The sequence below is a fragment of the Rhinoderma darwinii genome, chromosome 1 (genome assembly GCF_050947455.1).
Source record: "Rhinoderma darwinii isolate aRhiDar2 chromosome 1, aRhiDar2.hap1, whole genome shotgun sequence".
Lineage (NCBI taxonomy): Eukaryota > Metazoa > Chordata > Amphibia > Anura > Rhinodermatidae > Rhinoderma > Rhinoderma darwinii.
Genome location: NC_134687.1, coordinates 369,119,180 through 369,135,659, shown reverse-complemented (window position 1 = coordinate 369,135,659; position 16,480 = coordinate 369,119,180). Strand labels below are relative to the sequence as shown.

The 16,480-nt window shown below is 43.1% G+C and overlaps 1 long non-coding RNA gene across 1 annotated transcript in view; it reads left to right on the top strand.

Moving 5' to 3' along the window:
• The first annotated feature begins 1,236 nt into the window (after positions 1–1,236).
• The window catches only part of LOC142742381 (uncharacterized), a 130,006-nt gene continuing 114,762 nt past the window's right edge, over positions 1,237–16,480 (top strand). The window contains exons 1-2 of the long non-coding RNA XR_012881366.1: positions 1,237–1,288; positions 6,546–6,599. This is a non-coding gene — a long non-coding RNA (uncharacterized LOC142742381). The remainder of the gene's footprint in view (positions 1,289–6,545; positions 6,600–16,480) is intronic.

Below are 16,480 nucleotides of genomic sequence, written 5' to 3'. Positions count from 1 at the left end.
GTTTAATTGAAAAACTAATAATTAAATGTGTCATCACAAATTATGTTTTTATATGTTAAAGATGTTAGTGCTTTATTAAAAACGTTTATATTTATTTGTGTGTTTGTGTTTTACTTTTTCTTATTTTACACTTTTTCTTCCCTATGGGGGCTGCCATTTTTTGTTCCATTTCTGTATGTGTCGATTAACGACACATACAGACATGGAATACGGCAGCCACAGTCCCATAGCGAAATGGCTCCCGTCCCATTCACTTGTGTGTACGGCGTCTGTGTGGGAACTGCGCATGCGCCGCTCCCACACAGTCCAATTTGAAATTGGCGCCGTCCGGCGCCATTTTCCTGTGGACCGGAAGTCGCGGCCGGACAGTAATATTACTACTTCCGGTCGCGGCTTCCGGACTTGTGCACTTGGACCAGCGGCAGCAGACGGAGCGGACGGGCCGGAGGGAGCTGCGGCGGCAGGAGCAGGTAAGAGATTTCAATGTATGTTCCGTGTTTGTGTGTGTTTACTACTGTATGTAAACCTACTACACTGTGTGTTAGCTCAAAAAATGGCGACACACAGTGTAGGAGGTTACACCGTTCAAACCCCTCGTTTATCCCGGCACTAGCCAGGATAAAGGAGGGGGGGATGCTGAGAGCTCACTAGAGCGAGGGCTTTTCACCCAATGTTGCAATGCTGCAATTTTGGGAATAGCTCCATCTAGTGACCAGAAATGGGAAATATTATAAATTAGAATTAATTTATAATATTTCCTGACTCGTGAAAAAAATAAAAAAAATTTGAACAATGTTTAATCACCCACACACTAAATGTTTAATTAAAAAAAAACAAACATGTTTTTCTGGCAACACATTCCCTTTAAATCCAATGTGCATAATAATTTGGAACACGGTGTAGATGATAGATAGATAGATAGATAGATGATAGATAGATAGATAGATAGATATGAGATAGATAGATAGATAGATAGATAGAAAGATAGATAGATAGATAGATAGATATGAGATAGATAGATAGATGATAGATAGATAGATAGATAGATACAGTGCCGAACCTGCCATGAGGCCAGGTGAGCCGACGGCCTCGGGCGGCACCACCTACCCAAACGGGGGGGGGGGGGGGGGGCGGCATTTTCAGCCCGGGACTGGACCGGGGGGAGGGGCCATGCAGACGCGCCGAACGTCTGTAATACTCCTCCTCCTCTCTGACGCTGCACACAGCACATGCAGCCAGAGAGGAGCAAGTCTGCAGGAGGAGCGACGAGCAGCACCAGCACCACGAGGTAAGTGCCTGCCTTGCTGGGACCGGGACGTGAGTATACTGCAAGGGGGGGCATTTTACCGACAGCAGAGGGCTCTATGGGGCTGGAATAATCCACCCCATAGAGCCCTCACATCACTATAATGGAACGATTAGTGTGGGTGGGGGAGGGTCTGAGCGTCTGACTGTCTGACTTACTGCAGAGAGCTCTATAGGGGGGATTCTGCCCCCACTTTAGAGCAGTCAGTCAGATGCTCAGACCCCCCTAACCTTCCAGTATAGTAACTAGTCAGGGCTCTATGGTGGGGGGATGATTCCCCCCTATAGAGCCCTCTGCTGTCAGTAAAACGACACCCCCCCCCCCCTGCAGTATACTCCTGGCTTTGTAGCTTTCCTGTGCTTAATTAGCGTGGGAAAGCTACAATCAGGGCAGAGACTGGTGAGTCTCACAGTCACTCACAGTGAACACTGCATGCAGCAGCTGCGGCAGCCAGTCTGACTGTCAGTCTCTGACCAGTCACCACCCACATGCAGCAGAGAGACAGGAGAGACTAATAGTGCCTGTCATTCAATAAACCCTCAAGTACTACAGTTTCACAGGCATTGACTGAAGCTTTCTATAGTGTAGTGGTTAGCTTGTCTGCCTTACACATGAAGGTTGCTGGTTCAAATCCCAGCTGGGTTTGTTTTTTAAATTAATTTATTTATTGATATCTTACTTGTATTGGGCTTTGTTCACACTAGCATTAATATACACTTACCTCTCTTCCGTCAGAGGAAGAGAGGATCAATACGTTAAATGGAAAGCAACGGCTCCATTAGAATTACCATTGCTTTCAATGGTAATTCTTTTGTATCAGTTGCTTTCCGTTTATCTCCATTCGCTAGGTTTCCGTTCTTTTGAACGGAAATAAAAGTTCTGCAGACTTCACTTTTGTTTCCTTTAAAAAAAACGGAAACTTAGCGAACGGAGGCAAACGGAAAGCAACTGATACAAAAGAAATACCATTGAAAGCAATGGTAATTCTAATGGAGCCGTTGCTTTCCGTTTAACGTATTGATCCTCTCTTCCTCTGACGGAAGAGAGGTAAACGTATATTAATGCTAGTGTGAAAGAAGCCTTAGGGCCTGTTCACATCAGCGTTGGCTTTCCGTTCTGGGGTTCCGTCGGAGGTAACCCCGCAACGGAAAGTCAAACTGAAACCACAGCTTCCGTTTCCGTCACCATTAGCGCAGTCGACTGCGCTATTGATTCCGTCACAAAAACGGAAACCTGCCGGAATGGTGACGAACAGAAACCATTAGCAATGTTTCCGTCACCATTGATTTCAATGGTGACTGAAACGGAAGCTGTGGTTTCAGTTTGACTTTCCGTTGCGGGGTTCACCCGACGGAAACCTCCCACGGAACGCCAACGCTGATGTGAACAGGCCCTAATCCTTCCCCATAAACCTGCCCCCGCTAATTAAAATAAATATATAATGTATATAGCGCTGTATCCTGTATCCGTCAGGTCAGCGGGTCCTGCAGGATCGAGCTGTTACCAATCACATCTAAGTTCATAACTTAGATGTGATCGGTAATAGGCGACCTAATTGATTCAGGTCTCAGCGCTATATACAGCTGCTCTTTATACAGGATACAAAGCAGCTGTATCTCAAAAAGTACAAATCATTTTCAATAAAAAGTAATTAAAACTTGCACCAATCGCAGTAATAGATATCTTTATATATCATAGTACGATTTGAGAGTAGGAAAAACGGGACCACCGGCGCTGCTATGATCATAGGAAATACACAACCAACGTGGTAGGTAATGTGTATAGAGTTTTATTGTTAACAGGCTACGCGTTTCGACGTCGAACTGACGTCTTCCTCAGGCCAATACAGACTGTGCGGTTCCTGCCTTATTTATACATCAGGGCGAGGAAAAAGACCGCCAGATACAACGGGTCAAAGGTCACATAAAAAACAAAATAAAGAAACAGTAATGTGAATTTAAAAGACAAATACGCGTATAGTGATTCAATGTAAAAGAACGGAATTAGCAAAATGTTTAAAAGATATTTTACATATTAGGGATATATGCTGTCTGAGTTAAAATGACAGGTCGATACGGGGTTTTCAAAGAGATTTTTTAAAAACAAAGTATTAACTTTTATTTGTGTGTATGACTGTAGATAAATGGACAGTCATATAATTAGTTATGTATAAGTTTTTATGTGTTTTGACTAATGTTAACAAAAGATCAATAGTAGCCAACGAACTGCTGAGTCAGAGCGTCCTTGAAAGGTTCCTTTAGATGCGACCAAAACAGGTGCCTATGCTGTAACAATATTTCAAACAAATGCAGGGAATATCACTCCATAAAAACAGGGGAAAAATTCATGATAAAAGATTTTTTAAATTGCGGCAGCTCCTATGTTATTTATTTACTTCAGTGCACTTGCAACCTCCAATATGTGGGCCGAACCACACAAACTTTAAGGAACCGAATTAATAACCACAGGTTTAATGTCACGAGGGTTTTTTTTAAAACAAAGTGTGTCCCGCCATTGTATGTATAAACATAATTGCAATTTTTCTGACATTAAGGTTACCCCAATCGAACAGATACCAGCGGACCTACCCAATAGATTCATTAAGCTCAAGCAGAGGGAGAACTTTTGGATTTTCAAATTGGAAACCCTACATCCAAATGGTCTGAATGACCTTACGGAGTCATCATTAGAATAAAAGCAAAAACAATAAAATAGAAAATAAAATCATAAGTATAAGTGTATCCTCAGCTACTTACCCCTTGACGTTCTTGATGGCAATACTAATTAGGGTACCCTTATTCATTAATACTAATGGGCTGTAACCCCCCTTCCCATATACAAGGTTCCCTCTATAACATAAGGTCTCTTACCCTATTCACATTTTCGGTCCTTTTATAAATCTTTATAAATGTATATATTATTGGTATACAAAATCCAATTCGTATCGATATAAATCCAGGCCCTTCTTTCAACTTTTATGATGTTCATTTCTTTTAAGTGTTTTTTAAAAAATAACCATCTACCCACTGTGATAAGTGTGGCAATTATATCCTCAAGGAGAAGGAGGTCTCTATTAATTTAAAAGAACCAATGTCCCTATATCACGATTCTCTGCCACTCACCGGTTCCGGTGCCGTGGTCCCCTTCCGATTTCTTACCGCTGAGATCCGTGTCCCCATGCGGTCCAATATGCGGTCCATCGCAAGTCTTTTGGTCCCCCATGGCTTCCGTTTATTTTTTGACTTTCAGTAACCAAGGACGCTCTGATTCAGCAGTGCGTTGGCTACTATTGATCTTTTGTTAACATTAGTCAAAACACATAAAAACTTATACATAACTAATTATATGACTGTCCATTTATCTACAGTCATACACACAAATAAAAGTTAATACTTTGTTTTTAAAAAATCTCTTTGAAAACCCCGTATCGACCTGTCATTTTAACTCAGACAGCATATATCCCTAATATGTAAAATATCTTTTAAACATTTTGCTAATTCCGTTCTTTTACATTGAATCACTATACGCGTATTTGTCTTTTAAATTCACATTACTGTTTCTTTATTTTGTTTTTTATGTGACCTTTGACCCGTTGTATCTGGCGGTCTTTTTCCTCGCCCTGATGTATAAATAAGGCAGGAACCGCACAGTCTGTATTGGCCTGAGGAAGACGTCAGTTCGACGTCGAAACGCGTAGCCTGTTAACAATAAAACTCTATACACATTACCTACCACGTTGGTTGTGTATTTCCTATGATAAAAGCAGCGCCGGTGGTCCCGTTTTTCCTACTCTCAAATCGTACTACAAGTTGACAGCAAACTTCGTTTGGCTGTGATGTGGACCTGGCTGCAGCTTCCCAAGCCTTGTTGACACCCTTTGGTGTCCACCACCCGAGGTGAGCGTAATTGTCGCACCGACCATTTTCTCATTACTCTATCAGATCCTGAATTGTCCTTTTGTGGCGCCGTGTTCCTTTTCTATTTTACCTAGCTTTATATATCATAGGGACATGTCCGAAGTTTTCATCGGTGGGGGACCGAGCACTGAGGCCCCCACCTATTGCTAAAACGAAGCAGCAGAAGTGCTCGGGTGAGCGATATGCCGCTTCATTTATGATCGACTTTCAGCCGAGTGAGCGGTGTACGGACTCCTAGACTTTCTATTGAGCCCGTACACTGCTCCAAGGAAAGCCAAACAGAATTGAAGCGGCACACCGCTCATCCGAGCACTTCTGTTGCTTCGTTTTAGCGACTAGTGGGGGTCTCAGTGTTCGGACCCCACTGATCAAAACTTCTGACATGTCAAAAGTTTTTAAAAAAGTTGTTTCACTTTAAAGAGAATCTTTCACCTGCCCACAGATTTGCATTTGAGTGCAGCATGTAATGGTCAGGGCTGCACAAACTCTGGGGCACTTTACATTTTTTTTTCCTACCCTCTTTCCTTACTTAGATATCGGTGCCGTAATGTTTGGCGCCGATATTTAAATAACCCCATGAACTGCCAATGGGGCGGTAATTGGCAAGGGGGCGTGTAACATCGCTGTGACACTGTCCAATCAGCTACGGACAATGTCAACAGCAAGAGCTGGAGAAAGGAGAGCATGTGCGCACGCACGCTCTCACTCTTCAGCTCTCGGCAGGCAAGTACAAGACTGTGATCTCAGGTGAGAGATCAGTCTTGTCGTCCTTGTCTGCCGAGAGCTAAAGAGTGAGAGCGTGCGTGCGCGCACAGCTCCGATGCCATGAAACAGAAGAAGAAGAATTCACACTCTTCTTCTGTTCCTTAGTGGTGACGGAGCTGCGCACGCGCTCTCTGTCCAGCTCTTGCTCTGAAACTGTCTGTAGCTGATTGGACAGTGTCACAGCGATGTTACACGCCCCCTTGCCAATTACCTCCCCATTGACAGTTCACGGGGTTATTTAAATATCGGGCACCAAATATTACAGCACCGATATCTAAATAACGAAGGAGGCTAGGAAAAATATGTAAAGTGCCCCAGAGTTTGTGCGGCCCTCCCCATTACATGCTGCACTCAGCTGTACATGTGTGGGGAGGTGAAAGGTTCTCTTTAAACGAAAGGTGTTATAATTTTTTTTTTTTTATTTGATATGTTTTATTTTATGGGCCTAATTTTTCTAATTATTTCTAATTGTTCCTGAAGGTAGCTATTTATTCACATGTCTGTGGGGGCAGCCAACTTTATTTTTATTTTTCATACTGCTAATTTTTGTTTTGCAGGTTCCGCTGGACCATTTGGACTACGTCGTAGATTCGTTGGAATACTTCGCTGATGTAAGCTTTTTTTCTTTTTTTTTTTAAATAAAATGGTTAAAGTGGATTGTGTGGAAGAGTTGTCATTTCAATAAAATAAATTACTTTATGTCTCTGTTTTTTAATACTTCATTACCGCCTTAGTAATGGCTGCTGTCTGATCGAGAGCGTCCATTACTAAGAAGGGGCTTAGTGTTAGCCAGTAATAAGGCTAGCACTAACCCCTATTATTACCCCGGTACCCACCGCCACCAGGAGTACCGGGAAGAGCTGGGTACGATCCAGCACCCGACCATCTGAAGTGAAGGGTACTTGGGTGGCCGCAGGCTGGTACTATCAGGCTAGGAAGGGACAAAAACCATGGCCCTTCCCACCCTGGTGATGCTAGGCTGCTGCTGCTGCTTTATTGTATCTGGCTGGCTATGAAAAATGGAGGGGATCTCACGTAATTTTTTTTTCAATTTATTTTTAAAAAATGACGAGGGGTTTCCCCAATTTTTCATAACCAGCCAGATACAATAAAGCAGCTGCAGCCTAGCATTCCCAGGGTGGGAAGGGCCACTTTTTTGGCCCTTCCCAGCCTGATAATACCAGCCTGCGGCCTAACAGTCGTTTCAGATGGCCAGGTACTGAATCGTACTCGACTCTTCCCGGTATCCCTGGCGGCAGTGGGAACAGGGGTAATAATAGGGGTTAGTGATAGCCTTTTTACTGGCTAATGCTAAGCCCCAGCCTTAGGCTTCATGCACACGATCGTGCTCGTAATTACGACTCGTAATTACGAGCACGGGCGGGCACGGCCGGCCGCGGGCAGCCGGCCGCTTTTGCGAGCCGTGCTGTCATTATAAAGTATAGCAGCACGGCCCGTAAAATAGAAAAATAGAACATGTTCTATTTTTTTAACGGCACGGGCACCTTCCCGTGAGAAAACGGGAAGGTACCCGTGGGTAACAGAAGTCTATGAGCCCGTTATTGCGGGTCGTAATTACGACCAGCAATAACGGGTGTTTTTACGGTCGTGTGCATGAGGCCTTAGTAATTGAACGCTGTCAATCAGACAGCAGCCATTACTAAGGCCATAATAAAGTATTAAAAAAAAACAGACATAAGAATTTTTTTTTATTGAAATCAAAACTCCCCCATGCAACCCTCTTTCACAATTTTTTTTTTTTTTAAGTAGATCATTGAAGTAGTCCAATGAATCTACGACGTAGTCCAAACGGTCCAGCGGAACCTACCAAAAAAAAGTTAGCAGTATAAAATGTAAAAAAAATAATTTATTTGCCACAATAGAAACCCCTGCTCTTGTAGGCCACAGCCTGGTTTAGGCCTGAGGCCTACAAGAGATCGGGAGCACGCTGATGACGTCAACTGCCCGGCACGATGATGTCACTGCATCATGCCGACCACGCCGGGCCACTGAACTCGGTTAAAAATCATAAGTCAATTAGGTAATAAAAAGGGGGCATAGAAGATGTTAAACCATTTTCAGTGTTAATGCTGCGTTGTTGATCTATGATACTAAAGTAATATAGTAAAAAGAGTTCTTTAAATCTTTTCTATACATTAAACAGCACTTTACAAATAAACAACAAATGTTTTCCTATTTAATGTTTTTTTATATATTGCGTGTTTGATGTGTAAAGGTTGTAATGAGAAAACTCCGATAGATTGGGAGGGGGGGGCGCCTTTTTATAGTTCGCCTCAGGCAGCAGAGGGGCTAGGTTCACCCCTGGATAGATAGATAGATAGATAGATAGATATGAGATAGATAGATAGATAGATATTAGATAGATAGATAGATAGGAGATAGATAGATATGAGATAGATAGATAGATAGATAGATAGATAGATAGATAGATAGATAGATAGATAGATAGATAGATAGACATATATATATATTTTTTTACAAATGTTTAACAATTTGTAGCCATACAAATTCAACCAGCAAGCTAGTCAGCCAGTGTTTTGTTAAAGGAGCAATCAATCCGCAGCAATACACTAAGGGGGGATTCACACGAGCGTGATTTGGCAGCGTGTAGGGCGCGTGGTTTTCGCGCGGCACGCAATGCCCTATAGAAGTCTATGGGGCAGTACACACAGTCCGTGTATTTTGCGCAGCGTTTGTTCGCTGCGCAAAATACGCGACAGGTTCAATAACTCTGCGTATTTCACGCATCATGCACCCATTGAAGTCAATGGGTGCGTGAAAACCAGGCAGGTCGCACGGAAGCACTTCCGTGCGAACAGCGCACGAGCTGTCAAAAGGATGAATGGAAACAGAAAAGCACCACGTGCTTTTCTGTTTCCAAGCATCCAAACGGAGTGAACCCCGACAACCGAAGCTAACTTCACCGGGTTCGGCCAAACTCGTTTTGGCCGAACCCGGCAAAAAAAATTCCGGTCCGCGACGTCGGGAGACATTCACTGTGCATGGTGCTGAAAGAGTTAAACTGTTTCAGCACCATGGACAGTGACTTGCGATCCCAAAATACATGAACCTGTAAAAAAAAACGAAGTTCTAACTTACCGATTACTCCTGTCTCCTTCCTGCAGTCCGACCTCCCGGGATGACACTTCAGTTCAAGTGACAGCTCCAGCCAATCACAGGCCAAGCACAGGCTGCAGCCAATCACAGGCTGCAGCGGTCACTTGGACTGCCGCGTCATCCAGGGAGGTGGGGCCCGATGTCAAGAGAGGCGCGTCACCAAGGACGCGTCACCAAGGACGCGTCACCAAGGCAACGGCCGGGAAGTTCTCGGTAAGTAGGAACTTTATCTTTTTTTTTTACAGGTTTTTCGCTGTTGTGTTCGGCATTCACTGTCGAGGGTGCTGAAAGATTTAGCTCTTTCAGCACCTTGGACAGTGACGGGCGTTGACAAGCCTCATCTCTATGATGCCGGCTGCGCGAAAATCACGCAGCCGCGCATCAGACACGCATGACACACGCAGCTGTCAAATGTTTTTTGCGCTCGCAAAACGCCGCGTTGTTTGCGCGCGCAAAAACGCAACGTTCGTGTGAATCTGCCCTAAGACTTTATAATAGAATGTAGATATTTCTTTGTTTAAATAATGTTTTTGATTTTTGCTAAAAGTCTGTAAAACATGCAAAGTTATGAAATTATAGAGATGTGACATTTTTCAGTTACATTTGACAATGACCTCACTGGCACCTGCAAGTAAAGGATTTATTATAACTTCAGTTTTTCTTTAAGCTGACTTTGGGATCATTATTTTATCTATTCAGTCATAGAGGAATGGCTTAACTCAAAGGGAAAATGTATCATTTTTCTTCTCTTGTACATGCACGCTGCCTTGACTTGTTATAAATGTTTATTCAAGCAAAGCTATTTAGTCTCTTACTGACATGTTCTACATATAAAACATGTCACAGAGGGCACATCAGAAATTCATGAAGTTATTATTGACATTGCTTTATATTATCACTATTGTGTAAACAGCATCACTGAGACGGCATTGACCTGTGCTAAGTGAAGAACGGTGAATATTTCAATTCCGGCACTTAGGAAGATTCACTCTGAATTTTTTTCTCTTTGACACGTCTTTGACAGCATTTAAATTGAGTGAGGAACATTATATTTATTCAGTTTCTTTCATTTCTTTGTTCATGCAGTGTATGCTAAATGACAGTTTAAGACTTTAGTTATGTGAGTGTCTTTGGTTTGAACTCTTTATAAAAACACAACTGTGTATTTGTTACAGAAAACCTTCTTAAGATATCAGTTAACTTACTGTAATCACTTTAGTTTCCGGGAAACGTAAAGGTTATCTAGTATGGACATATCTTTTTATTATGGAGAAATAAAAAACGACAATTGAAATGATTTGACACCCTTTCATGTCAATGGATGACAGCGGTCCCTCAGGACCAAGAGCCACAATTGGTAGATCTCTCAAATCTAGTTTATAGATCCCCTCTATCCACCAATCAGAACCTATACTCATGCCTATACTCATGCCTATCTTCTTCTCTTTGACAACCGGGATCTAAAATCCTATGACCCACCAGCTCTTCTACTGAATGTGAGTGACACTGCTGGAACTCCACGAAGTCAAGTAGATCTGTTGAAGTCACAACCTAGGCTTGCCCAAGTCCTAAGCAATGGTCCTAAGAAACATAGGCATCTTTTAGCAAACAGAACAGCTAAAAAAAGATTCATTAGGAAGTCTGAAAGACTCCCTAAAAACTAATGGGAAACTGGTTTTCCAAAGAGTTTATCTTTAAGAAAATATGTAGTGGTAAAATAAGATTAACTTTTAATTAAAATGGGAGAATCAATTCTACACAAATCAAATTTGGACCCAATTTCCCCAAAATTTCAGACTTGGCGAATTTAGAAACTTTTGGTGTTTGTGATGCACTAACCTCGACAAGATGGCTGCTACATGTGAACGCCACCGACCATTTTATAGATTAGTAAAAGGATCACATGACCTCGGGCGGGCTTCCCCATAATGCCTTGCGCTCAGCCTACATGAAATGCACTGTGGTTTTCCCTCCCTCTACCCATATATGTTGCTGTCACTTTGACATTACTAATACTGGCTTGGCATTAAGAGCTTGAAAGGGGATGGATACAGTCCTTGAAAACATCAGAGAGTCAGACATGAGTTTTCAGGGCAATCGGAGACTTGGGATTCATGTCGAATTTTTTTGGACCAAAGCCAGTCGGACAGATGATTCGACTGAATCGCACCCGAAGCGAGTTTCAGGAAATTTGCTTATCTTTACTTTTAATCCCTTGGCGCTGTAGCCAGTTTTCATTTTTTAATTTTTGTTTTTTCATCCCCGTTTTCCAAGAGCCATTATATTTTTATTTTTCCATATTTTTTTTGTGGGACGAGTTCGATTAATTAATGGCACCATTTAATGTACCATACTGTATAATGTATTGAAAATCTTTAAATCATTTATTTGTGGGGTGGAATAGAAATACACTGCACTTTTACTATTGTTTTTTGGGTTTTGTTTTTACTACCTTCACTGTGCTTTAAAAATAACATGTTTATGTTATTCTGAGGGTCAGTATGAATACATCAAAATTAAATTTATATGGTGTATTACTTATTCAAAATAAACAGTTTTAAAAAAAAAAATATATATATATATATATATATATATATATATATATATTGTGTCGCCATACTCTGAGACCCATAACTTTTAGATTTTTTATGTGGGTAAAGCTATATGAGGTAGTTTTTATTGGTACCATTTCGGGCTACATATGACTTTTTGTTCACGATTTTGAGTCAAGTTGACCAAAAAAAACAGCAATTCTGTCATTATTTTTTTTTACGCTATTCACCGCTTGGGATAAATAACATGATATTTTAATCGTTCAGTTCTACGGTCACGAAGATACTGATTATGTTTATCTTTTTATTGTTGATATTGTTTTACATAATAAATGTATATTGTTTTTTTAAATGTTATTAAACTTTTTTTTTAGAGCCACCAGGGGAATTGAACATGCGATTGATTGTGTTACACACTGCAGCACATCTGTTTTGCAGTGCATTTTGCCTGCTAGCTCTATCCTAAAAGTACATTGATCATCTGTCCATGGGATAGGTGATAAATGTATGATTGCTGTACTCAGCTTTCTCCATTGGCCCCATAGACATTGAATAGAGCGGCAGGGCACATGAGTAATTGCTGCTCCATTCTGAATCATTCTTAAAAATTCCTATTATCACTTCCATTTTGGGCGATACTACACTATGAGGGTATGTTCACACGCAGTGTTTTCAGACATAATTTGGGCGTTTTGCTTTCCATGGGTTTTACGATGTTCTGTTCCCACGAGCCATTATTTTACGGTTCGCTGTCAAAATACGGCGCCTAAAATGACGGCTTGTCAAAAGAAGTGCAGGACACTCCTTGGGACGTTTTTGGAGCCGTTTTTCATTGACTCTATGGAAAACAGCTCCAAAAACAGCCGTAAAAACGCTGCGAAAAACACTGCGAAAATCGCGAGTGTCTTAAAAAAACGTCTTAAAATCAGGAGCTGTTTTCCCTTCAGACGTTTTTGACTCAGTGTGTGAACATACCCTTAGGATCATGAACAGCATCGTGTCCATTTACTTATACTTTTATTACTTTACAACTGTGGTTTTTTTTCACCATATATGTGTTGTTAATTTTTTGGTGTCAGCTATGTATGCAGGGAGACCACCTAGTTCTTTGCATCTAATCTTATGTTTGTGTGTCTCATGACAATTTTTATATATTTGTGTTGTTGTCCAACTCTTTTTTAATAAGTAATCAATAATTATTGATTTTATTCTTGTTGGAGATTTATGTCCTGCATGTATTTTTTCGAGTTGGCTATATAGGCCTTTAGAATCTTCCTATCTGCAATTGAGTAGTGAGGAGGAACGAGGGGCCAGGGACCATACAATTGTCACCTATCCTGTGAATTGGTAATAAATGTTCTTAGTGGGAACACCTTTTTAAGGTCTAAGATGACAACCCATCGGCACCCAGGGACCCTCTGTCTGACCACTTAGATGCTATGGTCGCTATTGACTGCAACCCCTTAGGTTCAACTCCTTAACGACATGCCACCTAGATGTACGTGGTAGCCTTTAAAGGGAAGTATGAGCGCGCTCCATACTTAGCGTGTGTTGGCTGTGTTATACAGCCAACACCTCGCTGCAGGAGGCGGAATCAAAGATCACTTTGATTCATCCGTTTAACCCCTTAGGCCGCAGCATCTAAGCCGTTAGAATGAGGAGGGTGGCCTCCTCTGTCGTGCCATCAGCCCCCTGTAATTGCGGATCGCAGGGTGCCGATGTTCGTGATGGCAGCCTGGGCGCCTAATGAAGGCCCTTAGGTCAGCCAGCCATCTTTGTACACCGGGCAGGGTTTAATAGGAGCCTGTCAAAATCGCCATATATTGCAATACATTAGTATTGCAGTATATAGTGCAAGCAAACCAATGATTGCTGGCAGGGCCGGCCTAAGCATAGATGGCGCCCCGTGCGAAATGATCTTTCGGTGCCCCACCCCCATCATTGAAAAACAAAATGCCCCACAAAAAAGTATAATGCCCCTTTAGTGCCCCCATACAGTATAATAATAATATTTAATAATATAATATATTACAACCCCTTCAAAGACACATTATTTTGACCTCTAATTGTGCCCACAATATTATTCCCCCTGTAGTACCCCTACACAGTATAATGTCCGCATAGTGGCCCCCATACAGTATAGTGCCCCCTGTAGATTTTGCCATACAGCCTCCTTGTGGACAGTGCCATAATCCCCCACCTCCTCCTTGTAGATCGTGCCCCCAAACAAAAACAAAAATTGTACTTGCCTAGGCCCCGTTCCCACGACGAACTGAGCTGCTCCACAACAGGATCCTTACGTACGCCGGTGTGATCTTGTAGCCTAGTACAGAGTTTTCCAACCTTTTCGGACTTGAGGCAGCACTGGAAAAATAAAATTCCTTCAGGGCACCCCTACCAAAAATTGTTTAGAGAAAGACAGAAAACGGCTAAAAACAAGCACTACACTCATAGGGTATGTTCACACAGTGTTTTTTGTAAGGCAAAAAAAATCTGCCTTAAAATTCCTTCAGGAATTGACAGTGTTGGTTTTTTATGCGTTTTTTCTTAAGCCGTTAAAGCCAATGCAAAAGGCGCAGGAAAAAATGGTCCAAACAGGCGACACAGTTATTTTCTGGCTCCCATTCATTTCAATTGGAGGTCAGAGGTGGCAACCACTTGAAGACAATCAGCCCCCCACTCACAGTAAAATGACCATCAGCCCTCCACTCACAGTAAAATGACCATCAGCTCCCCAGTCACAGTAAAATAACCATCAGCCCACCACTCACAGTGAAATGACCATCAGCCAGCCACTCACAGTAAAATGACCATCAGCCCCCCACTCACAGTAAAATGACCATTAGCCCCCACACACAGTAAAATGACCATCAGCCCGCCACTCACAGTAAAATAACCATCAGCCCGCCACTCACAGTAAAATGACCATCAGCCCCCCACTCACAGTAAAAAGACCATCAGCCCACCACTCACAGATTCCCCCTGTAGATGGTGCCACACAGCCCCTTGTAGGTAGTGCCACACAGCACCTTGTAGGTAGTGCCACACAGCCGCCTTGTAGATAGCGCAACAAAGCCCCCTTGTAGATAGCGCCACACAGCCCCCTTGTAGATAGCGCCACAAAGCCCCCTTGTAGATAGCGCCACACAGCCCCCTTGTAGATAGCGCCACACAGCACCCTTGGAGATAGCGCCACACAGCCCCTTGTAGATAGTGCCACACAACCCCCTTGTAGACAGCGCCACACAGCCCCCTTGTAGATAGCGCCACACAACCCCCTTGCTAGTGCCACACAGCCCACAGCCCCCTTGTTGGTAGTGCCACACAGCCCACAGCCCCATGTAGGTAGTGCCACAGAGCTCCCTTGTAGATAGTACCCCCCTTCCTGTAGATAGCGCCACTCTAGCTCCCTGAAGGAGCGGAATCCCAGTGTGGCCGGGGATTCCGCTCCTGGAGCGCTCCACTTGATGTCTCTGTCCATATATGGACAGTGACATTAGGGGCAACTCGTGAAGCGGAATCCCCGTCCACAGCATTGCCGACGCTGTGACCGGGGATTCCACTCCAGGAGAAGCTCCTGTCGTCTGTCCATTTATGGACAGTGATGTCATTGGCCTCTCCTGAAGTAGAATCCCCGGTTACAGAGTCTGCAACGCTGTGGACGGGGATTCCGCTTCAGGAGTTTTCCCTGATGTAACTGTCCATATGTGGACAAAGACATCAAGCGGAGCGCTCCAGGAACGGAATCCCCGGACACACGGGGATTCCGCTCCTTCACTATTAGATAGCAGAGCAGGCAGATATCTCCCTGCTCTGCTATAGTGCCGTCACTACCGCTGTAGCAGCCGAAGTGGCTGTTAGCGGCGCTGCCGCCCATGGAGGGGCCCGGCGCGGGCGCCCTCATGCCCGTTGTCGCCGCTAGCAGCCACTATGGCTGCTACAGCGATAGCAACGCTACTGAGTGAAGAAGTGCCCGGGCGGAAAGGCAACTACTGAGTCGCCGGACCCGGGCGCTTCTGAAACAAGCAGGGGAAGGGAACCAGCGCAGCGCCCCCTTCCACCTGCTGAAGTGATGCGGCCTGTGCAAAGGCACAGGTCGCACACCCCTAAGGTCGGCCATTATTGCTAGTTCAAATCCCCTAGTTTTTTTTTTATATACCAAAAATGTTTCCCATTTTTTTTCCCCAAAGTAATGTTATTAAAAAAGCTAACATAGCTGGTATCTATAAATGTCTGAAATATGACAATATAATGTTACTTAACCTGTTTAGTCAACCGATAGAACAAAGTGAACATGTAGTTTTTACCACACGATGAATGCCGTGAAAACGAAACCCCAAAAAATGCCCTTTTCACCCCACAAATAATTATTTTTCGGTTTCCCAGTACATTATATGGTACATTAAATGGTGCCATGAAAAACTACAACTTGTCCCACAAAAAACAAGCCCTTATACGGCTATGTCCCTATGTCGACAAAAATTAAAAAAGTTATGGCTTTTGGGAGGAAAAAACGAAAATGAAAAAAATAAAATTGGCCGTGTCATTAAAGGCTTAATATTGCATTCTGCTGTTATCGAGTTGTTTTGATTCTGGATCTCTAAAGGTAAAGACTAATAATGGCAGCAATTACATTACCTAAAAAAATGTCATGGAGGCTCACAGGCATATAGCCGCTGAGCCAGGGAATGTTGCGGCGAAGGGGTAAGTAAGGGGTTAATAGTCTCCCTCCCCTCTCCTCGGTACGTGGGGGGAGTCAGAGTTATGTAGGGGGCATTAGGGGAGGAGAAGGGGTGGGCTTA